Below are 26,401 nucleotides of genomic sequence, written 5' to 3'. Positions count from 1 at the left end.
TGTTGCTGACCCACAAGAGGGTGGTGGGTGCCTTGCTTAAGGAACATCGTGCCTCATCATTGAAACCCATTGCTCCTGTCCTTGATATATATAGGGCAAGGGGGGTCAGCGCAGCTCTTTATGGGGCAGAACTCTGGGGCGTCCATAATGTTGACCAATTGTCCCGTTCAGAAAATAAATTCCATAAAGATCTCATGGGGCTCCCTTATAGTACCCCAACTCTTCCATTGCTCTTGGACCTGGGCACCCGGCCAATTAGCGATCTGGCTAGGCTCCGCCCTCTCCTTTTATGGGCGCGCATATGGAGAACACCTGAACTATCTAGCTATGCGGAGGGCCTTAATGAGGTGCTGGGGTTAACAGGCTGGTCCAAGATCTTTTGGCTGAGGGAGGTTAAGCGTCTCCTTGTTTGCCTTGGTCTTGGCGAGGCCTGGTCCAATAGAACAGCACCACCTAAGTCTGAGCTAAAAAAGATTTATTGGAGTTGGGTGGCGGGTACCAGAAGCAGTAATGTCAATCTGTGCAGGTCCTCTCTGGATTTTCTTTTGGTCAAGAAATTTACTTCTGTGAACCTTACCTGGATGTTATCTCTAATCGTAAAGACAGGGCCCTATATTTCCAATTTAGAATAGGTTTACTCCCTGTAGGAGAATTAACTTCCAGGTGGAAAGTCCCACTTCAAACAACTTCCCTCTGTCCATTTTGTGATAAGCGGTCTGAGTCTGTCCCTCACTTTTTGTTTGAATGTCCCGCTTATGCAGCCCCCCAGAGTAGGTGGTTAAAACCGCTTTGTAGAGAACTTGGTACCAGACATTGCATAGAAGCCTTACGAATATTAAAAAATGATCCAAGGCCCCTCTTTGCTTGTGGTTTAGCCAAGTTCTTAGGCTGGGCTTGGCGTATTAGGTCATCTAGGCTTTTGTTTGTTGTTTAATCTGTTTTTTAATTTGTGTTTTTAGCTAATTTATTGGCTTTAGTAGTAGCATGAACTGTTTAAATATTCTTCATTGCTCTGCTTCCCTTTTATCCTTTTATTGTACAATGCTGATGTTCTGCTTTTTAAGATATATTTTTATCGAAATAAAGCCTCTTTGACCTTGTTTCACTTCTAGAAAATCATAGAGTTGTCAGCAACCTCATAGAGAGGGTAATGTAGGGATTTTCATGAGGTATAACTTGTGACATAATAGAGTAAGTGAAATGTAATCTTGCATAGTATGATCTAAAAGAGTATTCTGTTGTTGTAGATATCCACGCCTCCACAGTGCAGGTTAAGACCAGAAGAACGATATGGAGAAGTAAAGATATCTGATGTTTTCATTTCCCTCTATCTTGTTCCATTGTCCTTCCCCAGTCTAATGCTGGCCAGCATATTAATCTGTTCCATGGTTCCTAGTGGGTCCAGGGAAGTGTGGATATTAGCATTTCTCCTATGGGATCTGAAATAGCAGGTTAGTGAAACTGTGACGAACATATCTTGTTTTGCGAAGGACAGTAAGCCTTAATGGTTTCCTGTCTGATGAATTTGAAATCCACAGAGGCACCAAACAAGGATGTCTATTGTCCCTGCTATGATTCAATGTAGCCTTAGAGCTTCTGGCAATATCTAGACCACTTGAAATGAATATCTGAGATATAAAAACAGAAACACAAGAATAAAAAAGCTTACATTACACGGATGATATTTTGAATTTGCTGTCATCTCCTGAAATCATTGCCCCTTCTCTTTTGAACTTTGTTACAAAATGCGGTCTCTTCTCAGGCTGTCATATGAGCGGAAACATCCGTTGTGATGCCATTCTCAAGGATAGTTAGAAAACGAATTATCAACAAATGGTGTCTAACACACCACTCAAAAGTTCAGAAATATTTCGATATTTAGTTGATTGGTAATGTAGAACATGTCCTACCTATTAACCTAGAAAAGGCCAAGAACATTATAACATTACTGACCCAATTCTTCCTTTTGGGCAAAATCTGAGTCTCAGTGTTTAAAAGGAAAGTTAATTTCATAAAGATGTGTATTGCTCGTTAAATGAGTTTCAAAAAGTATGCAAGTATTTTTTTTTAAATCTTAAGAATAAGATGACATCTTTTATATGACATCTAAAGGTCAAAGTTGGTATAAGGAAAATGGAAGTGCTGTTTAAAAAATGTGGCTTTGCCTATTATTATCTAAAAAAATGCCATAATGCATTTGGACTCTTACAGGTTATATTTTTTATATGATCTCCAAATAGTGAAGTTCCCAGATGGGTATAGATTATAAAAAATCCACAAAGAGTTAGGCCCTTAATATGAACCAAATGTATGATGGAACATGTTATAATGAATACCATTATTTTCACTAGACAGACTTTTTTTCAAACAAATGCGGTTAATTCTCATCTACAGGCCCAATTTTGGTATAATCTACTGATTATTCCCAGGGACATGTTACTTTCCTTGTAGGCATGGATTGATTGAGTGATTTTGTGCTTACAAAAAATGAAACACATTGGAAGCCAGGAAAGAGATTATGACCTGCCAAAAGTTGAAATGTGGAATTTCTACCCTTGGTAAATTCTCAATCAGAAAAGAGCATATCTTCACTAACTGTGCTGGGTGTAATCCACTTAAAATGATATGAAATCTTAATAACTGTTCCTTCAAAATTACACCCTCCCACATCTCCAAGCACAGGATCACAGACAACCTATTGAGTCTACGTAAATGCAGAATGGACTGGGAACATTAACTTCGTTGCTCCAATTTAGATCATCAATTGAACAGCTATTATAACAATAGTACAACATTATTCCCAAAAGTAAACACAGGACTTTATATAGTATACATTCAGCAGAGACCTGTCTTTAGAATATACTGGTCAGTTGGGCCCTTGCAAATTTGAAAAACTAGGGTTTATCAGAAAATGTTTGCATTATCAAACTACTGGTGCCAATATGTTTCATATGTTGGCGGAATGCACTAAAGTCAAGAACTAATGTGTGAAATAGCAGCCAAAGTTCACTTAGTAACAGCAACTACAGTACTCATTTCTGCATGGTCTATAATTTTTAATGTGGCGTGGTTGACTCAAGTACCAGTAAGAAAGTTTTGGAAACAAGAAGGTCTTATATACCTCGAAATGCTTGCAAACATTTTTTTGTATGCTTTTGTCCTGTCAAACTGTGATTTGATCAAAGAAATGGTAAATCTATCAACAATTGAGAGTTAAAATTTCAAAATAAAAGACAAAGAGTACACATTTAGTCTAATTGTGTTTATGGTTTGCTACTTTCATAGTTTCGATAATGAGTTTTTGTACTTGTTATTTAGTTTGTTATTTTATTATGTATGTTGGTCTTGCTTCCATATTTAGATGGTTGTCACTCTCTAGTGTCCCAAATAAGTACTCATCATATGTTTGAGATTAAACATTGAGTCATTTCTTCAGAATGTTCCATATAACTGTAGTAGTAACATGAATTAGTCTATATTTTATTTTAAAAAAAATATTCTGTCACTATTTAACTTCATATTGATGTTCTGTGAAATGAAACGAAATTTGATTTTATAGAGCACATTAAACCCAAAGGTATCTAAACGCTATACCGAAGAGGCAGAACCGACCTACAACTACATGTCAGGAACAACTATGATGAAAATAGACAGGTTTTCGATGATTTTACAAACAAGACAAATGGGTCTAGCTTAGAGATTTTTTATTTCAGTTTAAATAAACTTTCTGGGAACAAAACACACTTCTTGATACATTAGGGCTCATTGGGAGATAAGCATTCGGAGAACAGACATCCCCGTATCATAGCTCTCCCAAGAAATGACTGGGGAATATTAACAATAAAATGTCAGAGCGCGGTGTTAGACCAAAATTGGTAATGCCGCACACCAGCATTTTTAAAACACAAGAATGCGTTGTATTAACAAAAATACACTGCACCCCTGTGTTTCCCCTAGAGCTGGCACTAATAAAGCTGCCTAGTGCCAGCGCAGGCACCCTTGCACTGTGTTCCAAGGGTACCTTCTCTGCAGGGGTGATTGTTTATGTGCAGGAAGTGACACCTTCCTGCACATAAACAATCTTGAAAGGCAGTTTCCTCTTTCTATGTCTGCTGAAGAATGCAGCACACATGGAAGGAGGAAAGAACTAGGAGAAATTAATAATTTGTCCGCATATCACTAGTCTAAGACCGGGTATTCCCTGGTCTTAGTTTTGGGCGGTGGCCCAGCCTTGTAAATATGAGGCAGCGTCAAAAAACTATGGGTGCTGCGGTGGAACGCCCACTGCAACACCCATTGCATGCCCCTTTCACGCTAAGTGAAGCATGAAAGGGGGCCTTATTTACAAGGTGGCCTTACGCCGCGTTAAGTGGCTTAACGCGCCCTTGTAAATAAAGAGAAGGGAATATCGCCACCAGAACTTCGCTAAAAGTGATGTTCTGATGGTGATAGCCCTATGTAAATATGTCCCGCTGTGTCATTAAGGAGTTACGTACTATAGAATTCTAGAGTTCCGACAGAAAGCAGGATGTGGGTGACCTTTAGATTACTAGCATTTTTACAGTCCAAAGATGTTTTTCCGTGAGAAAGGTTGTCTGCATAACAGTTGTGAAGTCTTAAAAACATGTATGTAGCCCAAAAGAACACCTGTAGCTAGACCTCCCTTTCCATTAATTTGATCTTTTTATTTTGTTAACTTTACAGTGGGTAGCTTGTGATCCTAATAGGATGATGGGTCTGGTAAAGTGAGTTAACGGTGTATTTAGGTCACTATAACTGAACAGTGTTTTTGAGGGCTCTTGACTATGTCTTGCACTTTCACTTGCCTAGCCAGTCCTGCCAAACTTAGAATGACAAATATGAATCACATGAAAGCACTGTTTGTGGGGAACCAGACCAGAGAGGTAACTCCTGATGTTCCTTTCTTAATCGTTAATTCAGTGCTCCACAGATATTTTACTAGAAAGATTTGTTTTGTGCCTCGTTTGTCCTTTGTTGTGAAGTAACAGCTTAAGCAAAAACATCCCCACTCTTAATTCTCTCTTCAGAAAAAAAACATTTTAGTGACTTTTACGAGTTAAAATAATATATAACAACAACAGGAAATGCCCACTTGGACTGAGCAGCAAAAACCGCTCACATTGGAATCATTTTAAAAGGATAACGCTACATTTTACTTCTAGCAAACACAATAACTAATGGTGCTCCGGTCCCCGAGTCATGGAAGGCTGCTGAGGTGGTCCCAATCTATAAAAAGGGTGCTAGGGATGACCCCTCCAATTATAGACCAATCAGCCTGATCGATGCTATGCAGAAGGTCTTTGGTCGAGTCCTTCTGCATAGGATACAGGCATAGACCGAGGACAAAGCTATCCTCTCCCAGTACCAGGCTGGGTTCAGAGGCTGGGTTCAGATCCAAGACTGGGACGATGGACCTGGTGTTCAGACTCCTCCTTATCTACTGGAAGGTAGTGGTGATAGGCAAGGGCAGTCTTTACCTCGCGTTTATCGATCTGAAGACTGCCTTTGACCTGGTCCCTAGATCTAAGCTGTGGACGACACTTGGAGAGTTGGGCATTCCCCACCTTGTCCTCAATTTGCTGATCCGACTACATGAGGGCAACTACGCCCAGGTTAGATGGGGGCCACAAGGACAACTCACAGAGTGCATCCCTGTCAACAGAGGAGTCCGACAGGGCTGCATTTTAGCCCCGACCCTATTCTCCTTATATGTGAATGGGGTGGTCAGCTTTCTCCAGGAGACTCCCTCAGACTCACCTAGCCTGGGGGGAATCAAGGTACCAACCTTGCTGTTTGCAGACAATACTCTGCTGATGTCTAAGACACCAGCAGGGTTACAACGAGATTCCAACTTTTTTATGATAATAGGGGGTTGGTCATAATTAGCACAAACAACATTTATGGCCTTTAATTGTCACAAGTCATACAGGGGTAGCCCCCATCTGGGTGGGGCACCCTTGGAAAAGGTTGACACCTTTGACTATTTAGGTGTCAGACTCTCTGACAAAATGTCCTGGGAGCCCCACCTAGCAAAGATACTTCTGGGATACAAACGGGCGGCTGGAGTAATAGGCTAAGGCAGTTAGCTCTGCTCTCTATGGAGCAGAAATCTGGGGATTCGATAAGCTCAATGATCTTTGTAGATCCGAGCACAAATTCCTCAGAGACTTGGTGATGCTACCTAAAAATGCCCCTCTTACTCCCCTAATGCTGGATATAGGTAGGCGGTCTATTGCAGATATAGCAAGATTACACCCACTGCTATTTTGGGCCCGCATTAAACAGACCCCAGAGATCCTCCCTTACGCCGAAGCCCTCACTGAAATAGTCCGTTTGGATGCTGGTGGCAAGATAGGCTGGATCTCAAAAGTTAAAAAAATGCCAACATCCATTGGCCTCCAAGCTTATTGGGATAGCCAGGAACCCCTAGGGAGAGACGACCTCAAATGGCTTTATTGGGAATGGGTAGATCATCGTGAGCGTAGCAATTCTAATGTGGTCAGATTAACAAAAGAGTTTCTCATGCATAAACAAACTAGATACCTCGAGCCGTTCCTTGATATAATCCAGGTTCTGAGGGACAGGAAGTTGTACATACACTTCAGATACGGAACTCTCCCTGTTCGTGAGGTGACTGCTAAGTGGCACTCCTGCAATGAGACACCAAAAGGCTGGCCATGATGTAACGCCCAGATAGAAAGTGTTGCACACCTACTGTTTGCCTGTCTGACATATAAAAAAACCGTGGGGAAAGTGGATAAGATCAATTTGTCAGCAAATAGGCACATGGGATTACCATGCAGCCCTGTGCATCTTTAGGTCCAGACCTCTTTTTGCTTGCTGCATAGCAAAGTTTCTAGGCCAGGCGTGGCTTACAGGTGGAAGTCCTCTCGAGAGTAGCATAGTCCCAGTAAAAAGACTCAAAAATAGGAATAAAGCCTCAGCCCCCTGGTAGAATGAGGAATTGAAACTACTGAAAGTGTCATGTAAGAAAGCTGAGAGGAAATGGAGAAAGAACTACTTAGAGCTGGACAAGAAAGAATTTAAATTAGCACAGGTTAAATATAAGGAGTCTATCCCAAAGTCGAAAGCAGACTTCTATGCTAATTCTATTCTACAAGCACCTAACAGCACTAAAGCTCTTTTTAATATCTTCAGGGAACTCTCTAGCCCAACCTGTACAATCAATAAGGTGGCTGCATCGCAGAAACTCTGCGACGAGATTGCCTCTCACTTTGAAGAAAAAATGGCCAAAATTGTTGGAGATCTTCATCCCAACAACATTAGTGATCAGGATAATCTTCCCCGGAAGTTGGATGAAGAACCCCGGGTGAACACCTCCCTTGAAAACTTTCAAGCCCTTACGGAGGACTCTTTTAATAACCTGGCTCACAGTGTATCCTCTGACTCCCCTCTTGACCCCCTCCCACATAGAATCTGGAAAGCATTCGGTCAAGAAACTTTCCCCTGGCTGCAACAGACCTGCGGCCAAACCTTGGAAGAAGGAGTGGTTCTGGAGGTGTGGAAGCAGGCAGTAGTGACACCTCTGCTTAAGAAATTCTCACTAGACCCTACGATTCCAGCTAATTTTAGTCCGATCTCCCTCCTGCCATATCCGATTAAAATCTTGGAAAAAGCAGTCAATAAAATCTTATCATGCTACCTTGAGGATAATCATCTGCTGGATAGGGACCAATTTGGGTTCTGCCCAGGTCACGGCACCGAGACTGCTCTGGCAACCGTAATGGACAACTTACGAATGCGAGCCGACAATGGGAATGCTACCGTCCTAGTGTTGTTAGATATGTCGGCCGCATTCGACACGGTGAGCCATACAGTACTGGTGGAATGACTGGAGAAGATAGGGGTGAAAGGACGGGCTTTACAGTGGCTACAGTCCTATCTATCAGGAAGACAACAGGTGGTGACAATGACACCGTTCACTTCTAGTAGGTCTCCAGTACACCATGGGGTACCGCAGGGCTCTGTGATCAGCCCTATTCTTTTTAATATCTATTTACGGCCCCTGTTCCCCATTATCAAATCCTTAGCAATTGATTTGGTCAACTACGCTGACGACACTCAGCTGGTGTTCTCCCTGGAAGGGAAACAAGGGGTATCCATGGATACGTTCCAGGATTGTATGCGTCAGACTGCTGGATGGCTCAGGAAAAATTCATTACAATTTAATGGGGGGAAAACAGAGGTGGTATACTGTTCTACTGCCAGAATGTCCCAGCATCTACCAGTGGAGTTCAAGCTCACTCCTGAGGAGGAACCCCTGGTTCCAGTCAACACGGTGCACAATTAGGAGGTTCTGGTAGATAATAATCTCCAAATGGAGTCACAGGCCAACAAAACCGTTAGCGTGTGCTTCTCTTTGATGCGCATGCTACGGCAGATTCTCCCGCTACTCCCAAAGGATTTGTGCTCCCTTGTAGTAAGGGAAAATATTTCAATTAATGCGCCCATGGGCGTCATATATTTAGGAAAGATTAACGAAAGAGTCAACAGATTATAACAGCACTGTTCGGTTTAAATACCAAAAACAACCCTAAGGGAAAAGGTGTACAATGTGCTCGTGACATAAGTGTGACGGCGCAAGTGACAACGTGAAGAAAACCATAGCAAGGGGCGTAACACAATATATACAGAGTATGTACAAATTCAAGGTTCCAAGCAACAATTTCAATTGTTCATTTGAAAGTTCTCAAGGAGTTTTTTACAAGGGAACCAAAAGATCAAAGAGCGCCAAAAGGATTTGGAGCTGATGGGCACAGGTCGACGACGTTTCGATCCTTAATAAATTCGGATCATCCTCAGGACCAGGGTCGTAAATTTCAGGGAGTGCTGTGTAAAATAAAGGTCAGTATCAGAGCGGAGGTGAACCGGACATTGGGAAGAGAAGGAAACAGGGGAATCTAGACTAGAGCCTACCTGTGGCCCGGGGTAGGGGGACTCTGTCAAGGAGGGTTCCGGGTAGAATGATAAGATCACGATGTGTCCAGGAGAGACATCAGAGGACTCGAGTTTAGTTCAAGCGTCTCTGGGAAACAAGAGGGTAAAAAAAGCGGGGGAAGTGGGAGGGTAACTGAGCAGGGGAAGATGAACAGCGGTAACGTATAGTTCACTTACCGCGGGCAAGAGCGGAGCTGCGGAACCGGAGGGGCGCAGAAGGGCGCTTCAGTGTTTTCTGCGAATGGGGAGTAGAGAGATCGAATCAATGATCAGCAGAATGAGGAAAAGGAAGAGGGGGAAGGGAGGGGGGGGGGAAGGATGGGTGTAAACTTACAGAAAGCAGGTCAGGGGAGTCATGGTCCAAAATTTCACGAAGGTACATCAAGCCGCCACAGACGTGTGCGGAGCTCAACCAAAGCCTGTGAAGAGAAGCTAAGCTCCCTTCTACATAAAGGAAATTCAGCGTCGTGGCAACGGGCACCGATTGGACCGTGGGGAAGGGGGTGGGACGGTAGCTACGGACGCGGGGACAGTAGCCAATGCGGGAGCAAGAGGAGTGGGCAGGAGAAGGTGATAGGGTCCTGGGCTGGTGACCTGGGCTGGTAACCAAGGACGCCTAGGGATCGTGAATACAAGGGAAAGAGAAGAGTTACGGGACTGCTGAAAGAATTAGTCAGACTGTAAACGCATTAAGCTGACGTGTGAGGACCGGTCAAGTGGGAACAGTAAAGGATAGGTCTAATGGGGGTGGCGAAAGGAACAGATGCAAATTGAGTTATGTCAAGGTCATAGTCCACAATGTAGGTACGAAACTAATTTAAGAGTAATATATACATTTCACGGCGAAGGTCAGACAGGAAAGGATAGTAGTCTTCTGTTAGAGATGCCGGGTCAATGTTATGTATCAGCGGGGACCCATGAAAAACAAAAACATATGTAAAAAAATGATTATCATACATTTCGGGAAGATCTGTTTTACATTAAATTAAAAACGTTAATGTGTCTGGTCAGAGAATGTTAAGCGTGACCAATTCAGATAGGGGGGAGGGGAAAAGGGGGTAAATGAGGTGTAGAGCCACTGGATGATCATGGTGGAAGATAAATCGTGCTGTTCCACTCATCGATAGTGTTCAACCCTTGATTCACAGAATTACAACGAGTAATCCATTTACATTCGCATTTGTTCAAGAGTTGTTGTAAATTACCACCTCTGGCCGGAAGCCGCGGTTGGTCAATAACCTGCCACTTCATGTCAAGTACATCATGATTTTTCTCCAGATAGTGTGATACCAAGGGAGCTGTAATGACCTTGCAGTTTATCCTGCTTTTATGCTGGATAATCCTTTGCTTAACCATTTGAGTTGTCTGTCCGATGTAGAGGAGATGACACGGGCATTCAATGGCGTATATCACGTTTTGTGACCGACAATTGGTTAGCGTGTTTAGGGAGTATGTTTGATTATCAAATTTAAACTCCTTTGTGTTGATGGTAAGATCGCACACACTGCATGACTGGCATTTGTAGTGACCTAGTACGGGCGGTAGTCCCCATGCGGTGGTGATGGCAGTGGAGTGAGCAGGTTTGATGGGCCAGGTGATGGCATGTACCAAATGGTTAGAAAGATTATTGCCTCGTTTGAATGAGAAGAGAGGTGGCTCTTGGAAGGATTTGTTGTTTCTCAAAATTGTCCAATTTTTTGAAATAATCTTTTTGACTTGGTTGCTGCTGGGGCTGAATTTAGAAACAAAGGGAATGCAGGAGTTTGTTTTTTTCGGCTGTGGTGTGAGAAGGATGTCCCGATGGCAGTACCAAGCTCTTTTGCGAGCGCGTGAGGTCAATCTGCGAGGGTAACCTCTGTCTATAAGTTTTTTAAGTAAGACATCGGATTCCCTGAAATAATCCTTGCGCCAGCTACAGTTTCTTCGGATGCGGAGGAATTGGCCATAGGGTAAGCCATCTTTGAGTCCACGTGGATGGTAGCTGGAATAGTGTAGTAGGGTGTTCCTTTCCGTCGGTTTGCGATAGAGCGATGTTCCAATTACTCCTTCTTCCGCATGTATGTTAAGATCTAGGAAAGGAAGTTCATTGTTTTTGTATTCAAAAGTGAACTTCAAATGTGGTTGGGAGTTGTTCAGCCAGTTCACAAAAGATGTGAGAGTGTCGGCATCACCATTCCAAAATAGGAGGACATAATCTATATAACGTCGCCATAAGGAAATTTGAGGTCTGAATGGATTGTTGGAATTGAGTATGAGGCATGTTTCAAGTTTGTGAACAAACAGGATGGCAAAGTTTGGGGCAAAGCAAGCTCCCATTGAAACACCTTTGATTTGAAGGTAGAAATCATCATGCTACAGAAAATAGTTGTTCTCTAAGGCAATGCGTAGGAGACTCATGATGAATTCTGTGGGAATCCGGGTCGGTCTTGGTCTGTTTTCCAATAATTCATGAATAGCTAGAAGACCTTCATCGTGTGGAATATTAGTGTACAAGGATTCGATGTCGAGACCCGCCATCAATTCAGTTTCTGGATCAAAAGGTCTGTCTTCAATGGTTCAGATCAGGTCCATACTGTCTCGTATATAGGTGTCTGTGAGAGGAACAAATTCCTTGATGATGGCATCTATGTATTTACCCAGGGGTTCCAGAATAGAGCCACATCCGGAGACAATGGGTCTGCCGGGGGGGTTCTGGGTGTCCTTGTGGATCTTCGGTAAAACATAAATCACTGGTGTGCGTGGATGGGCATTGTTGAGGAAAATAAACTCTTTAGGTGAAATGATATTTTGGATCTGTGCTTGTTTAGTAATGTGGTTGATTTTGATTTTGAGATCAGGGAGGGGATCATGAGTGAGTTTGCGATAATGAGCAGAGTTGGTCAGTTGTCTTTTGATCTCCACATCATATTTTTCATTGTCCATGACAACAATGCCTCCGCCTTTATCCGCTGGCTTGATGGTCAAATCTGTTCTCTTCTTAAGGCTGATTAAGGCCTGTTTTTCGACCAGTGGGAGGTTGTAAGGAACAAATTCAAAGGCTTTCTGTACATTTGCAACTTCATGTAGTACTATTCTCTCAAAGGATAGAATTTCTGGAGGCATGGTGTGTGAGGGTGGATTAAAAGTGGAAGGGGGATGAAAGCGAGTACTGTAGTAGGTGTGTATGCAGTTCAAAGAAGTTGCTTCGTTCCGTGGGAACGAAGCAACTTCTTTGAACTGCATACACACCTACTACAGTTCTTCCGACGAATCAGGTTACGCCAATTCTTTGCAGATAAAGCTGGACCGATTCATTCTAACACTACTCGCTTTCATCCCCCTTCCACTTTTAATCCACTGGTCGAAAAACAGGCCTTAATCTCAAAATCAAAATCAACCACATTACTAAACAAGCACAGATCCAAAATATCATTTCACCTAAAGAGTTTATTTTCCTCAACAATGCCCATCCACGCACACCAGTGATTTATGTTTTACCGAAGATCCACAAGGACACCCAGAACCCCCCCGGCAGACCCATTGTCTCCGGATGTGGCTCTATTCTGGAACCCCTGGGTAAATACATAGATGCCATCATCAAGGAATTTGTTCCTCTCACAGACACCTATATACGAGACAGTATGGACCTGATCAGAACCATTGAAGACAGACCTTTTGATCCAGAAACTGAATTGATGGCGGGTCTCGGCATCGAATCCTTGTACACTAATATTCCACACGATGAAGGTCTTCTAGCTATTCATGAATTATTGGAAAACAGACCAAGACCGACCCGGATTCCCACAGAATTCATCATGAGTCTCCTACGCATTGCCTTAGAGAACAACTATTTTCTGTATCATGATGATTTCTACCTTCAAATCAAAGGTGTTTCAATGGGAGCTTGCTTTGCCCCAAACTTTGCCATCCTGTTTGTTTACAAACTTGAAACATGCCTCATACTCAATTCCAACAATCCATTCAGACCTCAAATTTCCTTATGGCGACGTTATATAGATGATGTCCTCCTATTTTGGAATGGTGATGCCGACACTCTCACATCTTTTGTGAACTGGCTGAACAACTGCCAACCACATTTGAAGTTCACTTTTGAATACAAAAACAATGACCTTCCTTTCCTAGATCTTAACATACATGTGGAAGAAGGAGTAATTGGAACATCGCTCTATCGCAAACCGACGGAAAGGAACACCCTACTACACTATTCCAGCTACCATCCACGTGGACTCAAAGATGGCTTACCCTATGGCCAATTCCTCCGCATCCGAAGAAACTGTAGCTGGCGCAAGGATTATTTCAGGGAATCCGATGTCTTACTTAAAAAACTTATAGACAGAGGTTACCCTCGCAGATTGACCTCACGCGCTCGCAAAAGAGCTTGGTACTGCCATCAGGACATCCTTCTCACACCACAGCCGAAATAAACAAACTCCCGCATTCCCTTTGTTTCTAAATTCAGCCCCAGCAGCAACCAAGTCAAAAAGATTATTTAAAAAAATTGGACAATTTTGAGAACCAACAAATCCTTCCAAGAGCCACCTCTCTTCTCATTCAAACGAGGCAATAATCTTTCTAACCATTTGGTACATGCCATCGCCTGGCCCATCAAACCTGCTCACTCCACTGCCATCACCACCGCATGGGGACTACCGCCCGTACTAGGTCACTACAAATGCCAGTCATGCAGTGTGTGCGATCTTACCATCAACACAAAGGAGTTTAAATTTGATAATCAAACATACTCCCTAAACACGCTGACCAATTGTCGGTCACAAAACGTGATATACGCCATTGAATGCCCGTGTCATCTCCTCTACATCGGACAGACAACTCAAATGGTTAAGCAAAGGATTATCCAGCATAAAAGCAGGATAAACTGCAAGGTCATTACAGCTCCCTTGGTATCACACTATCTGGAGAAAAATCATGATGTACTTGACATGAAGTGGCAGGTTATTGACCAACCGCGGCTTCCGCCCAGAGGTGGTAATTTACAACAACTCTTGAACAAATGCGAATGTAAATGGATTACTCGTTGTAATTCTGTGAATCAAGGGTTGAACACTATCGATGAGTGGAACAGCACGATTTATCTTCCACCATGATCATCCAGTGGCTCTACACCTCATTTACCCCCTTTTCCCCTCCCCCCTATCTGAATTGGTCACGCTTAACATTCTCTGACCAGACACATTAACGTTTTTAATTTAATGTAAAACAGATCTTCCCGAAATGTATGATAATCATTTTTTTACATATGTTGTTGTTGTTTTTCATGGGTCCCCGCTGATACATAACATTGACCCGGCACCTCTAACAGAAGACTACTATCCTTTCCTGTCTGACCTTCGCCGTGAAATGTATATATTACTCTTAAATTAGTTTCGTACCTACATTGTGGACTATGACCTTGACATAACTCAATTTGCATCTGTTCCTTTCGCCACCCCCATTAGACCTATCCTTTACTGTTCCCACTTGACCGGTCCTCACACGTCAGCTTAATGCGTTTACAGTCTGACTAATTCTTTCAGCAGTCCCGTAACTCTTCTCTTTCCCTTGTATTCACGATCCCTAGGCGTCCTTGGTTACCAGCCCAGGTCACCAGCCCAGGACCCTATCACCTTCTCCTGCCCACTCCTCTTGCTCCCGCATTGGCTACTGTCCCCGCGTCCGTAGCTACCGTCCCACCCCCTTCCCCACGGTCCAATCGGTGCCCGTTGCCACGACGCTGAATTTCCTTTATGTAGAAGGGAGCTCGGCTTCTCTTCACAGGCTTCGGTTGAGCTCCGCACAAGTCTGTGGCGGCTTGATGTACCTTCGTGAAATTTTGAACCACGACTCCCCTGACCTGCTTTCTGTAAGTTTACACCCGTCCTTTTCCACCCCCCCTCCCTTCCCCCTCTTCCTTTTCCTCATTCTGCTGATCATTGAATCGATCTCTCTACTCCCCATTCGCAGAAAACACTGAAGCGCCCTTCTGCGCCCCTCCGGTTCCGCAGCTCCGCTCTTGCCCGCGGTAAGTGAACTATACGTTACCGCTGTTCATCTTCCCCTGCTCAGTTACCCTCCCACTTCCCCCGCTTATTTTACCCTCTTGTTTCCCAGAGACGCTTGAACTAAACTCGAGTCCTCTGATGTCTCTCCTGGACACATCGTGATCTTATCATTCTACCCGGAACCCTCCTTGACAGAGTCCCCCTACCCCGGGCCACAGGTAGGCTCTAGTCTAGATTCCCCTGTTTCCTTCTCTTCCCAATGTCCGGTTCACCTCCGCTCTGATACTGACCTTTATTTTACACAGCACTCCCTGAAATTTACGACCCTGGTCCTGAGGATGATCCGAATTTATTAAGGATCGAAACGTCGTCGACCTGTGCCCATCAGCTCCAAATCCTTTTGGCGCTCTTTGATCTTTTGGTTCCCTTGTAAAAAACTCCTTGAGAACTTTCAAATGAACAATTGAAATTGTTGCTTGGAACCTTGAATTTGTACATACTCTGTATATATTGTGTTGCGCCCCTTGCTATGGTTTTCTTCACGTTGTCACTTGCGCCATCACACTTATGTCACGAGCACATTGTACACCTTTTCCCTTAGGGTTGTTTTTGGTATTTAAACCGAACAGTGCTGTTATAATCTGTTGACTCTTTCGTTAATCTTTCCTAAATATATGACGCCCATGGGCGCATTAATTGAAATATTTGCAGCCTCTTTTTTCTGTTTCTCTCTCTGTGTGTTTGTAATGTCTTGTACATACGACTACAAATAATTCAATAAATCCTGCTGAGATATTGTTACAATTACATTGTTACTACCCTGATCTCAGTTTGGTCTACGGGTTACACTCCTGTGGTTTTGTCTATATCTCTTCTCTATCTCTTCCCTTGTAGTAAGGAACATAGTGCTGAGGAGGCTGGACTACTGCTACTCCCTGTATTTGGGAGCTCCTCAATACATCATTCAGGGTTTGCAGAGAGTCCAGTCCATGGCAGCAAAGCTGGTGCAAAATAGGCAACGCAGGTCCTCTACAACTTTGGCCTTGAGAGATCTCCATTGGCTGCCTATTAAGGAAAGGGTTTGTTTTAAATTGCTCTGTATTGTATACAGAGCAGCACATGATCTGGGCCAGTCCCACTGCAGGACAAATTTACCTGGTACAACCCCAAGAGGCAGCTCCGTTCCTCCAGTGCAAATCTGATGACGACTACCAGATTTAAGCATTCTAGGATGGGGGGTAGAGATTTTAGTGTGGCTGCAGCACACTTATGGAACGAGCTACCCCAGAGCATTAGACAAGCCAATTCCCTGACCGAGTACAGAAAGAGTCTGAAAACCTGGCTTTTTCCCAAGGACTGAACTTTAGTTTTCCCCACTGTTACTCTGGTCTGCTCATATGGTGGTCATACTCAAGTCTAAGCGCCAGGATACCCATAGGGTGGCAGTCTGCGCCATATAAGAACGAAATACAATACAATACATTGACTGAGGCTGCAACATACATGTGTGATGACCTTAAGTCCTCTTGGCCAACTCAATAATCCTCTTTCATGCACAAGCACTTTATTAGTTACTTTTATCGCCATCTTAGGGCAAATTTATAATGCCCGAGTAAAATATTAAATGTCAATAACGTTGTGATGGTTTGGTAACAAAATGAAATGTTATCTGTTTTTAACCTGTTGTTACTGCATATTTCTATTTGCTATATAAATTACATGTTTTTTATCTGATGAATCTATGTTTTAACAAATTGAATATAACAATTGTTTTAATATGTCCCGGACTAAATAGACTACTATGTTGTATTGTCTGTTTATATGTTGTCCATCGTATTGAGCGATTACACTTTTACTATAAAACAAAATTTATATATTTTGATAGCTTTTATGACATTACTTGTCGAATAAAGCTTTACAACAACAACAAAAAAATAATGAAATGTAGGGGATTCACAGTTAGTCCCAGGTCGGGGCTACACCGTTAAGAGCCTTTAAACTTGATCATAGCAACTAAACAGTTAACCAATTTGATCATATAAAGTGACAGTCCATTAAAGTATATTAGAAATACCTATCTGTAGCCTTTAGATCTAACCTGGACCGTGGATTTTGGACATAGTGAAACTCTCCGGGGTGTTGTAATCGATCGCTCATGTTTTTGAGAAAACTGAGAAAAAATGACAAAGTGCCTAAATAAACATTGTACCTCTTGAAACATGGGAATTCCATGACAGTAAGTACTTGTTGGTGCCCTCCTTCTCTGCATCATGTAAGGAATCATTTGTACTCGAAAACATACTTCTACCATTGATTGCACCTGTCAATCCCCAGTCAGAAGGCCCCGTGTAAGTATTGTTTCAGTTTGTATTCTGTTCACCCCCTTTCAGAATTCACTCAAATAGTCAGGGGAGTAGCTTGGTCAATCACATTTTTGGGTGTGAGGTTCAGATTTTCCAACAATCATGCTGCCGTATAATGTTAAAGTACATTGTACGACAAGCAGGGTACATGAGATGGGCTAAAGGGGCAGGGGAAAGGGAGGCGAAAGTGGATTGGTATGGGTAAGAAGTGAGAAAAACATTTTGTAAAATTACCAACATTTTTAAAGACTTTCAAAGCAGAGAAGGCGAGCGCATGTGTGCATTTTTGTCTGTGTGTATGGAAAAATCCCTGGTGAAATCTGAAAAACACCTCACCATACCAGGCTGAAAGCACCTCGACCCAACTATTTACTAGAAAATCAATTCATTAAGGGGGTCTAACACCCCAAACACCCCTACCTGAAGCTACCCCCCTACAAATAGTGTAACAATCGATTCTGATCTTCACAGATGCCATACAGCGAACTTGAAGAAGGGCAATGGCACAATTAGTTACCATGGCATAGTTAGTTTCAGTCAGACTTAAGGCTGGTCAAAACACCTCATACAACATGTTTAGCCGACTTGGTCTGCAGCTTGTAACTTTGCCTAATTCACTGGAAGAATATTGCAGTGGAGTATATGGATTGCATCAAGGCAGTCAGTAACGAGATCCATAATTGTCACAGAGGCCTTAGTTCACTCTCTGCTTGATGTTGTAGGGCAGAAGACAAAGCATCAGGCTATCGTCTCGGTTTGTAGTTGGGAAGGAGGTCTGTTGGTTGGAAAGTTTTGGATTTTGTCTTTTTAAATGCTAAAGTTTAATGATATTTCTAGGACTATGTGACATGAAGCTAGCATTCAAGTTGCTCTCTTTGCAGTTGTGTTAATTTAATCATTGAGTTTGCTTTTTATCTATTTTGTTGAGGACACCATCATTTTTATTACAAAAAGACTTCAATCAATCAATCAATCAGTATTTGTAGAGTGCACACTGTCACCCCTAGGGGCATCTGGGTGCTGAGGTGCTGTGTCTCCATCCAGGTCTTTTAGCTTCTTTCTGAATTCCTCCAGGGAGGGGCTGTATGGAGGTGGATGGGTGGGGTGTTCCAGGTCTTGGCGGTGATGTAGGAGAAAGAACGGCCCCCAATGCGGCTGTGATAGATGTGGGGTGTGCGTGTGAGTGCGGCAGAGCACAGGTGTCATGTGGGCAGGTGGAAGTTCAATCGATGGTTGATCTAGGCCAGTCCTTGGCTGTGTAGAGCTTTGTAGGCATGCGTGAGGATCTTGAACTGGCATCTCTTCCGGATTGTTGTTTCATTGTTAGTTGGCTGTAGAGGAGGAGGCTGAGGTTGTGTGCGTGGTCTGTTGGTGTGGGTGTTGGTCTGATTTCTGCTGGCCAGCAGCTGTGGTCCCATACGGTAATGTTCTTTATTTATGTTTTATTTAAGAGATATGAGGCGCACGCAGATACCCAGAAGGCAGAAAGCAGGGATACAGAAGAAGATGGGGATCAAACAGCAACTTGCCAGATGACATGAGCTCAGTCAGAGCATTTGAAGAGCAAAGTTCTCAGGTTCTTATGGAAAGTAAGTAACAAGTGACAGTTCCTGAGAGCTGCAGGAAGGGAGTTCCAGAGATTTTGGCCCAAACAGGAGAAAGATCGACCCTTAATGCGGGCCCGTCGAACCCTGGGCGTGGTAAATAGTGAGAGGTTAGCTGATCTCAGTGATTGGGTGGGCACATAAGGGGACACCACAACTTAGATGTATGAAGCGGCAAATCCGTGTCTGGCTCGAAACATATAGCATAAGGCCGTGAATTTAATGCGCTTGTCGACCCTAAGACAGTGAAGTTTGTGGAGCAGGGGAGAGACAGAAACATGTCTAGGGAGCCGAAAGTGAAGGTGGGCGGCCCCGTTATGAATAGTCTGCAGGCGGTGGATCAGGGATTTATTTGCGCCCAGATACAATACATTCCCATAGTCCAATCTGGACGTTACCAGGACCTTGGCACTGTTCTCTGGGCATTCAAAGGAATCAGGCAGAGAATTTTCTTGAGCCATTTAAGACTGGAAAAGCAGGAAGCTGTGAGCTTGGAGACCTGCAGCTTAAAGGGGAAGATTCTTATCAATAATGAAGCCGAGGTTCTTAACCTTATTAACCGGCGTGGGTAATGGTCCCAGTGAGACAGGCCAGTGGTTAACTCCCCATAGTTCAGGGTTATTGCCCAAAACAAAAACTTCTGTTTTATTGCTGTTAAGCTTTAGGGCATTTCTGTTCATCCAAAGGGCGAAAATAATCTGGGAATCCTCAGCATAAGAGAAAACGTTGCGACCAGAGTTCTTAATCACCATCCATCAGAGGGGGAAGGTAAATATTAAAAAGCAGGGGGCTCAAAATGAATCCCTGTGGAACACCCGAGGTCAGTGTTAGGGTCTTGAATGTGTTGTTCGCTGATGCAACCTGAAACATTCTATTTTTCAGAAAGGAAGACAGCCACCTCAGGGCCAGGTCAACAATGCCTAGCACCTTCAATCTGTCCAGAAGGATGGAGTGTGAGACTGTGTCGAAAGCCGCACTTTAATCCAACAGGATAAGGACGGCAGTCCCACCAGACTCGAGTTCTTGCCTAAGGAGTTCTGTGATTCCTAGTAGGGCGGATTTGGTACTATGGCCTGCCCTAAACCCAGACTGAGACGGGTGAAGCAGATAACAAGTAGTGGCGAAAGAAGAGAGTTGAGTGTTGACATGCTTTTCCAGAATATTAGAAAAAATAGAGAGGAGGGAGATCGGCCTAAGGTTTGACCAGTAGAGAGGGTCAAGGTCATCCTTCCTGAGCACAGGGAGCACCAAGGCATGTTTTCAGTTCTGGGGCACATCACCCGTGCTCAAGGAAGTGTTGAGGAGATCAAGAATTACTGTTAAGGCGACATCGGTAATCAGTCCAAGTTTTGATGGTGGAAGGGGATCAAGCGGAGAGCCAAACTTGATGGTGGCCAGTAAGGTTTGCAATAGAGCTAGGTCCAAGGGGGGCCAAACCCTGAAGTCTAGTTTTTTTTTTGACTTAGCTTTGAACTTACAGGCGACGGGATGTAATTCCAGTTGATTGGTGAACTCACTAGGATGGGAGCATCTGCATTAATTGCCGATGAATTAGCACTACTTTGTTTAGCAAAAAGGAGGCTAGCTCGTCACACTGTTATTGAGAGAGGGAGGGGGTGGTGTAAAGGGGCTAGCTGCAGAGAGTTCATTAACTACTTTAAACAGAGTCTTTTGGCAATGTTGGGCGTTGGTGATCAACTCCATATAGTAGCCTGCCCGGGCATATTTGCGAGAGTCATGATATTTTTTCAAAGCATCTACATACTCTGCCTTGGCCTCGGGTGCATAGTGTTTCCTCCAACCCCTTTCAAGGGATTTACAGCATTTTTTTCCAAACGGAGGGCTTCATTAAACCAGGGGACAGGAGGAGGTATTCTGAATCGGGTTTTAGATGCTAGTCGCAGAATAGAATCTGTAGCCTCCTGTTAGACCTGGCATCTTTGGCGTGGCTACCCCTGACTTTTTGCCTCTACCTCCTATATTTTTGATGCTATGCTGGATTTCGATTTTGCTGGTTTAGATGCTTTGGGCACTTTGCCACTGCTGATCAGTGTCAAACTGCAAGTGCTCCCTTGGTAAATTGTTGTATTGATTGGTTATCCATGATTGGTATATTTGTTTCACCTGTTAGCCCCTAGTAAAGTGCACTGCGTGTGCCAGGGCTGGTGATTCAAATGCTACTAGTGGGCTGCAGCACTGATTGTGCCACCCACAGGAGTAGCGCTAAAATGATGTCTTAGGCCTGCTTGCAGTGCCTATGTGCAGTCCAGGACTGCCATGTCGACCTGGCCAGTGCACCCACTGACCAGGCCTTATCCTTCCCTTTCTGTACATGTAAGGCATCCCTATGGTGGCCCTAGGTACCCCCCTGGGCTGGGTGCAGTGTATCTGAAAGGTAGGGCATGTACTGAGGTGTGTAACATGCCCTGGTAGTGAATTACAGCCATTTTCGTTTTTCACTGCTGAGAGGCTATCTTGCCCATAGGATAGAATGGGGAAGGCTGTTTACATGCCTATCTTCCCATAAGGGCAAGATAGAAAATCCAATTTGGTATCTCTGTGTTCAGAATTTAATTATACATCTTTTTAGCAAGATGGTTTTTAAATTCACTGTGTGAGAATAGCACTTTTTAGAAAGTAGCTATTCTCCTGTTTAACCTTCCTGTGTGCCTGTGTGCTGGTTGGCTGAAGGGTGTCATGTGATGGGCCAGGTGGCTCCAGGAGCCTGGATGAGTCAGCAGCAGGGTGAATAGGGAGATCTGCTTTAGATGGGTGGGAGGAGTAGTCCCTGGGTTTGAATAGGGCTGTCCCTGCCAAACACAAAGCTGGCTCCACCCCCTGCTGGCCAGGCTGAGGACTCTGCCTCTGCTGGCACAAAGAAGGCTCCACCTCCTGCTGAGCGTCTAACGACCCTGCCCCTCACTCTGAAAGGAACCAGGTGCTCCAGAGCAGAGCACACCCAGGAACCGGTTTGAGCAGGGGAATCCCCCCCACTGGAACAAAGAGAGACAAAGACTTGGAGGGGTATAAGAAGAGGACCCCAGACACCTAAAACTTTAGATCACTTTGGTACTAAGAAGAAACCTCTGCCAAGGAGAAAGCTGAAAAGAACTGAAGAGGAGAAGACTGCCTGCTTGCTGTTTTGCTTTGCTGCCAAGGAGAGGGGAAGGACTTTGCTGTGTTCCCTTCTTTTGATTCTGATCTCCAAGGGCCTGAGAAGAGCTGGCTCCCTGTTAAGAAGTCCCAGGAACAAAAGGACTTCACCACCAGCTCCCCTGGAACTCTGCTGAGAGAGTTCTGACCTGCCTTGGAGTGCTTGCCCAGTCTTGGGGCCTCAGGAGGTCGTTTTGCTGTGTTTGGGAGCTGGGAAGCAGAAGCGTGAACAAGAGTGACTGGTACCCAACGCATCATCCGATTGCGTGTCGCAAGACGAGAGTGCGAGGAAAATTTCATCGCGGCACCATCGCAACACGCAGGGTCCCCGCATCGCCGAGTGCGTCGAGCATCGTCCCGAAGCGTGAAGATTCCGGCCATTGCGAGGGTTGTCGCAGAACCAGTTTGCGAGCCGCACCACTGCCGGTGCGTGGAAAGTCTCCAGTCATCGGGTGGGTCGACGCAGAGTCCCGTTCCGTGGCGCATCGAGAGTTGCGGCGCCGGAAGGCAGCGCTGCGCCACGCATCGCACCACATCGAAGAGTGTCGCATCGAACCTGTGCGTGAAGCTTCCCCCTAAGAAACCTACGCAACGAAGGCCAAAGTCATCGCATCCTCCCCTTACAGATCGGAGCCGGCGCATCCACCTCTGCTGCGTGAAGCAGGGCTGCTGCAAAGCCTCCCCAGGATCTCAGGAGTATCGCATCGCCTTTGCAAGCTTCCTTGTTATAGCTTTTGGGAACCTTATCACAACTACAGGTACTGTTGGGCACGAGAGTGTCGCATTTTGTGCATTGAGAGTCGCATTGTGCAGGACACTGACTTTTACATCCTGGAGTACTTTCTGCAAACTCTTGAACTATCTTTAAAGTAACCTTTTGAATTGTATGTTGGTTTGTCTGTAGTATTTGGTCTTGTGAAGTTTAGTAAAGATACATTATTTTTCTAAAACTGGTGTGGAGTAAATCTGTGGTGTTTTCACTGTGTTACTGTGAGTGTTGGTACAAATACTTTACACATTGCCTTTGATAGCCTAGACTGCTCAGGCCAAGCTACCTAGAGGGTGAGCAGGGGTTATCTTAACAGTGTATCCCCCTTTCCCTGACTAGAAGCAAGGGTCCCTACTTGGACAGTGGAACCTACCCTGCCAACTAGAGACCCCCAGATCTAACACCTCCCTAAGCAATTGATGTACAGTGATTTGATCAGTGTCCGGTGTGGAAACGAGGGTGGGAATAATGCGAAGATCAGAGCTTCTGTTTTGTCGGTGTTAAGGTTGAGGCAACTGTGTCTCATCTATTTGGTTACATCTGTCATGGCGCTACAGAAGTTGGTTTTGGTAGGGTCTTCGGTGAGTGAGAGGATGAGTTGAGTGTTGTCGGAATAGGATATTATGTTGAGGCCATGGGATCTAATGCCATCTGCAAGGGGGATCATGTAGGTGTTGAATGGGGGGCTGAGGGATGTTCTTTGGGGTACACCTCAGGTTATGTCCTTGGGTGCGAAGGAGAAAGGAGGCAGTAGGATGCTCTGTGTGCGTCCTGAGAGGAAGGAAGTGATCCATTTTAGGGCATTCTGCTGTATGCTAGGGGCGTGGAGTCTATCGATGAGGGTGTGATGGGAGACAGTGTGGATTGCAGCGGAGAGGCAAATGAGGATCAGAGCCACAGTTTCACCGCAGTCGAGGAGAGATGTGATGTCATTCAATGGATAATTCCAATATGTGCGATAACACCTGCTACCGCACAAATTGGAATTATGACTTCTACAATTTTATCACACTCAGTAAATACTGTTGTAATAAAATCAGTATGCACAAGTTAAATGTCAGCAGGTCATACCTGCTGATATTTTCTATGCAAAACAATCTTGGTCAGTTTCACAACATGTGGATTTTGGTGTAGTAAACACCAACATTCATATGCTATACCCAATTTTAAGGGCACTTGATCAATTCCAAACACCTGAGTGTTGGAGTTTATTGTGCGGATAATTATTGTATATGGCACGAGAGAACTCACAATCTCCTAGGCCTAAGTGCGAGTGAATGTAAACACGTAATCAGGATTATGCACATTGCACTGGGCACCAAGCGTTTTATGCTGGTGAACATGCAACTTTGCATTATTAATTGTACTGAATAGCAGATGCAAAATTACATTTGCACAGACCAGTCAATGCAAGACAGACATTTGCACCACCTACAAAATTCCTTTTGCATTGGTTTGCCAATTCAAATACTGGCGCAAAATTGTTCCAACACCAAATGTTTCAATGACTGAGTTAATGCAAACTATGCAGCTCCACTGCCTTTTGTTGTTAGAGAAGTAGTGTTTAATGTATCTGCAACAGTACTGCATCACTGTTCTAAATCGGTGGAATCGAGGTTGCTTTTTGCAGTTAATTAAATTATGTTAGTCTTTGTGTTTAAATCAATGATGCACTATGATCCTGCTTGACAAAAAGAGTAATTTCGTCTCTTTCCTCAACACTACCCCCATTTGTTGCTCTTTTGCTTCTGTTTTCTTTTAATAAATAGTTGTTTGGAACAAATTGATTTTCCTGCATAGTGCACTGATCAAGAACTTAGCCTGGAGTCAGAGTGTGGCTTCAAAACCAATGATAACAAAAACAATTATCTAATTTTAGTGAAATAGAACTGAAAATATACACCAGACAGAATCCTCCGCGAGACGATTGGAGGTGCATTTCAGCTTGTACTTTATCCTCGGTGACACCGTAATCCACTAAAGTTCCCCTCGCGATTTTTCTCTTTGCAATCTGGAGGAACAGATTCGCCAGTGATTGTGCTCATTTATAAAAGCATCCAAAACAAAATTGAACCCCAAGGCTGATAAACTATAAAGATGCTGATCAGTTCTGAGCAGAATTGACGATGCTTTGGGGCTCGCTCGCCTGGAGATGGCTCTGGAAGACTGATGGCTTTATATACACAATTACAAGCACCAAAGCTCTGTCGAATGAATAGGGAATCATAAAAAATGGCACTATTCTTTTATTAAGTCAGGAATGGTATTTTGTAAAATAGTTGCAAAGATTTACAAAATGTCTGTAATTTAATTCCTGTCACTATGTCTTTTTTTCTTTTTTTTTTCCATTTGCAGACGTGCTCACACATTAGTTCAGCCAGAACAACAAAGAGCGCAAACTGCTACTCTTAGAAAAACGAACAAGCGGCTGAATGATTTTACTCTGCTATAAAATCCACTGGTTGAGCGTTTGAGAAGAATGTATCCATCTAACCTGTCCAATAAATATGGTGGTAAAAGATTCTGTGACTCCACAAGTCAATACTGTACTCTACAGAGATATCTGAAGAGGGTTGCCTTTTTATTTAGAGATTTTGAGAAGGCAGAAAGTTAATCTGCCCTACACTGAGCACTTGCAGTGACTGCACAATGTACTCCCATTATTCACATCTGCCTTTGGAGTTTGAGCAGGCCCTGAGTCCCACCTCCGTAGCCTACAACTTCATGTTTTCTTTGGCTGTGCATAGGGGTACTTGGCCACGTGACCTGGCTCCTACGGACTGACTGATGCATCCACCTTCAATCAATCAATCAATCAGGTCATTTGTAAAGCGCACTACACACCTGGGCGGGTTTCAAGGCGCTGACGGGGGGGGGGGGGGGAGGAAGTTACTGGTCGAAGAGCCAGGTCTTGAGTTGTCCCCTGCGTTCCTACCTCCCACAAAGATTTTGGCTGTATGAAACAGTGGTTAGCCCAGAAGGCCTGATCTGTGGCTAGGCCCTGTGAACAGCCACCCCATGGACGTCCCCTCTGCCCTTGGAAACTTACAGATGGCTCTTAGTACATGCCCTGCACCAAACCCTCTGCCACTAAACCAACTTCACAAAGCCTTCACCAGTGCACACCACACTCTGGGTACAGGTCTTTGCCTTGCAGCTAGGCCTTCCAGCAGCCTCTGTGCATGGCCAATGGCGGTAAAATGTGTTCTCTGGGCACAGCATGTCAACCACCTGGACCACGGTGTTTACAGCGCAGTCTATGCATTGTTGCACTGTGAAGTGCACTTTTACTTTCCTATTCAGGGTTTGCAAAATACAATTACAAATTTTTCATAATATGTATCCATGTATTTGTTGGTTCATTCACAGGCCTGAATGTGGGTCTTTAAATCCTGCAGGGAAGATAGATAAAAAAAAAAAAAAAAAAAAACATTTGGGAGCACTATCTGCAACGCTGTCATTCCTATCTTCCTTCCTGTTACCAGGGGATTCTTCCTCAGCTACTGTATACTCGCTCTTTCATTTGTTTGCACG

The 26,401-nt window shown here is 44.0% G+C and overlaps 1 long non-coding RNA gene across 1 annotated transcript in view; it reads left to right on the top strand.

Moving 5' to 3' along the window:
• LOC146823039 (uncharacterized) overlaps positions 1-25,388 on the top strand; it is a 107,753-nt gene extending 82,365 nt beyond the window's left edge. The window contains exons 3-4 of the long non-coding RNA XR_014961874.1: positions 18,793-18,930; positions 25,223-25,388. This is a non-coding gene — a long non-coding RNA (uncharacterized LOC146823039). The remainder of the gene's footprint in view (positions 1-18,792; positions 18,931-25,222) is intronic.
• The last annotated feature ends 1,013 nt before the right edge of the window (positions 25,389-26,401 follow it).

The sequence above is a fragment of the Triturus cristatus genome, chromosome 5_2 (genome assembly GCF_964204655.1).
Source record: "Triturus cristatus chromosome 5_2, aTriCri1.1, whole genome shotgun sequence".
In the NCBI taxonomy this organism is placed as follows: domain Eukaryota; kingdom Metazoa; phylum Chordata; class Amphibia; order Caudata; family Salamandridae; genus Triturus; species Triturus cristatus.
This window is presented reverse-complemented; position numbering and strand designations above follow the sequence as displayed.